Raw genomic sequence first — 4,011 nt, 5'->3', positions numbered from 1 at the left:
CAATTACATTTCTAGGTTCTTTCATTTACTGAAATAAAACATCTTTAATTGAATAATTTATTTACAATAAAATTTAAAAACTAAATTTTCAGCTTACTTTCCAAACAGTTAATATAATCAAAAAGGTTCTCGAAATCAATTACCAACACCGTTATTTATTTTTTTTGAAGCAGATTTATGTATCGTTAGGACAAAAGAAAAAATTACTGATTGAAAATTGTTATTTAGTTTTATATCTGAAACAGACAAAATTATTACATAAGTCAAATAAATTGAGATGTAAATTTTTTATTTGTCATATTCTATAATAACATTATAAATAGTTTTTATTTTTGAAAATTAATACATTTTTTTGTTAAAATTATTAGGTGTGTTTTATTGTTTTTCTAATGCTATTTTCCCTACGTGTATGAATTTGCAAGGAAATGTGTTTGAGATGGCGTATAGAGCCATTGTTTTTACTGTAAAAAATATATCCCGTTGTAGATGAGATCAGGAGATAAAAAATTTCCCTTGTTCATTTCAAAACGTTCAAAGGTTTCAAAGTTCATGCAAAAGAGGTATTAAACGTCGCATATCTCAGAAACTGCAAGAGTTGTAGTCCTCAAATATTATGTGGACAACTTTGACATCCATACAAAATATTTTTGGATAAAATGGAAAATAGTAGGTGTGGCACCTTTCATATGAAGAAAATCTTAAATCAGTATATGAGAAAATATAACAAATTTTGTCGGAACCACTTAAGGGTCAATTTGATTATTTAACGAAAAAGAGGCGTACTAGCTTATATGAATTAAATAGAAAAATTCAGTTATCTGTGAAACTATTAGAGTTAAAACCTTCAAATGTTGCACGAAAAACTTAAGCATCCCTGCAAACATTTTAATAAATTAACGAGCTATCAATGGGGAATAAAATATAAAAAAAGTTTATCTTAGTAACTAATAGAGCTAGCATCTAAAAGTTTTGCACGAAGAACTTTAATATTCATCTGAACATTTTGGGGAAAAAGAGCGAACTTTTATGAGGGGGGATTTGAAACCCCACATATGAATAACATTGAAAACTTCATATTTTCCATTTGAAAAACTATTAGAGCTAAAATCCTGAAATTTTTCAAGAAAAACTTTAACAACCTAAAATCTTAAAAATTTTCAGGAAAAAATTTAACATTTATTTGCACATTGGACTTTCATTAGGGGGAGGGGAGTGTTGTTTGTAACATTTCATATTTTTTGTTTATTTTATTATTTGTTGCATCAAATTATCTTGAAAATTGCGACCTATAGCGCGAGTTATGTAAAAATAGATTTATTGTTTCTAAGTTCAAATTAAACTTTATTCAATGAGTAACAGCTAAAGACTAAATTATAAAACGTGAAGCTAAATGGTGTGAAGTTAAGTAGAAAGTAGTGGAAAAGAAAAAGTAGAGTTAAGGAGTACATAAAGGAAAATAGAATAAAAAGAAAAGTAATATAATTAGGAATATAACATTTAAGGTGAGTTCCATCGTAACTGTCCCTTCGTTATGTAAATATTGAAATATGAAAAATAAATACTTATAACTAATTTTAAAATTCATTTATACAAAAATTAACGAGTGAACTTTTAATTAGGACTTGACATCTCCCATATGAATAAAATGTCTAGGAAAATATAGAACTAGATCCATTACTTCAATATTTATCTGGACATTTTGGAGGAAAAAAGGGCGGTCTTTCATCTGGGGAGCTTGAAGCCCTCACATGAATTGAATAGAAAAAATATCTAAGAAACTACTAGAGCAAGAGTCTTCAAATTTTATTTTTTGACATTCAGGCGATAATAACGGAGTGCAGTTTTCGTATATCTTGAAAACTATTAGATAATTCCAATTTTTCATAGATAGATAAATATTGGCGAACTTGCAATAATTTGCTTGGCATCACTCATATGTAACATATTGTAAATATGGAAAACTATTGTGGTTAGAATTTTCAAAATCTTTAAGTGGGTTTTGTATTTATACTAGAGGGTAAAACAAAAAATATTTTATATCCCAAGGTATAAGAATATGATTTTTCTAAGAATTAAAGTATATATCAAATTTAAGCAAGTATCTATATAATTAATAGCAAAGCGATTTTTTGTGACCCCTTTTACTCTTACAGTATACATCCGATCTTGGCCTAAGGTATGTCATTTTAAAGATATTTGTTCGCAGATGTGCACAATATATATATATGAATCAGATCGGTTCAGAATTTAGGGAGCTATAAGCATTAAAAGTTTTTACTAATACATAGAAACAAAAGTCACACGTACGTATACTTGAACTAAATAACAAACAAAGCAAAAAACAAAACATAAAGAGAGGAGAGTATTTTTAAGTATCATAATAAGATCATAATAAAGTCATGTATAACAAACAATACTTAAGTAAATAAAAATATTGTGATAAAATAGTTGAACTGTATTTAATCATAATATGATATTTTAAAATTGTAACAATAACCATAATATATTTAGACTACAATCATAATTTTAACCATATTATGTTGTTCTTAGAACATGGTTACCATAACTATGTTCTTTCTCTCCGTGTATCATTATATGAGCATCTTACAAACTATTATTATTTCCGTCAAATAGTTTTATAATATTTTGCTGTAGTAAGTTATATTTGTGATTATCTAATTCTGTAAATTTGCCAACCTTGCCTTTTTCTTTATATCGTTTCAGAATATTATCTAAATTGTGTTTACAATCCATAGAGTTTATATAAATCTTTTTATTACCATTTTTCATTTCAAAATCAATCAATTCTCAATCAATCTTCAAAGTCTTATTCTCTGTTAAAATTATTTATGTCTTAAATCTGTTTACAATGGTATCCAATATACCAATATGATTATGTAAATCCTCCTCATGAGAGTGAATAGTCTCCATGTCATTGTCAATATTATTATATAAAGAATCATCCTCATTCAAAGTATTTATTTCCCAGAATTGTTCTCTATTAGGCTCAAAAAATCTGCAACTTGGTTATTTCTTCCCTTTATATAGTTCACTGTTAAGTTGAAATCACTTAACTTTACTACCCACCTGCAAAGTCTAGGATTTTATTCTCTACTTTGTGATTGTACAAACAACCATTCAATGCTTGATGATCCGAAAGGACTTCGAATTTTTTACCACATAAATATGGTCTAAAATAACTTAGTGGGCAACACTAATCGCCAAGAACTCCTTTTTAATAACAGAATAATTTTTCTTGTGTTCATTCAGTGTTCTACAGAAAAAATATATAGGATGCCCATTTTGTTGTAAAACATCTCCTAGGGAGTTCAAACTTGCATCTGTTATAAGTTAGATTTTTTTTTTTTAAATCGGAACTTCAGTAATAATTCTATTCAGTTTTTCAAAAGCATGAATTGAATTGGAATCATTTATATTTAAGTAGTAATTTTCTTTAATTATTTTTTAATGGGATATGCAACTTTCGAAAAATCTCGGACGAACTTTCTGTAATAACCTGTAACGCCAAGAAAGAATTTAATTCCTTTGATGGTTGTTGGTAATCTAAGCTTCAAAATAGTATCTTTTTTATCTGGATCTCGCTTTACTCCATCCCGTGACAAAATATGGCCTAAATATAAAGTTTCCTTTGCAAAGAATTTGCACTTATTTATTTGAATTCTTAAATTTGTTTCCTGTAATCTGTCAAGTACCTTTTTATACCCTTCACCTTCGTGAGAAGGGTATATATAAATTTGTCATTCCATTTGTAATTTTTATTCTGGATTCTTATAGATAGCGGAGTCGATTTAGCCATGTCCGTCTGTCTACCTGTGTTTATGAATGTCGAATGATTATCGTGAACACCTGCCTTGATGGCCTTATCTCACGGTGGTCTTTTCATCCATTGGGTAGACTAGAGACGGTCTACTATGCGCCCCTGAACTTTTTTATGAAGAACTCGGTAGCAATTTTTGGACATGGATGTTCGGTCCATGTACCCCTATAAGG

General features: G+C 28.4%; 1 protein-coding gene across 8 annotated transcripts in view; it reads right to left on the bottom strand.

Annotated features, from left to right (window-relative positions):
* The window catches only part of LOC111684889, a 254,020-nt gene that overhangs the window by 20,585 nt on the left and 229,424 nt on the right, over nucleotides 1-4,011 (bottom strand). The window lies entirely within an intron of this gene.

This window comes from Lucilia cuprina, chromosome 5 (genome assembly GCF_022045245.1).
Source record: "Lucilia cuprina isolate Lc7/37 chromosome 5, ASM2204524v1, whole genome shotgun sequence".
Lineage (NCBI taxonomy): Eukaryota > Metazoa > Arthropoda > Insecta > Diptera > Calliphoridae > Lucilia > Lucilia cuprina.
This window is presented reverse-complemented; position numbering and strand designations above follow the sequence as displayed.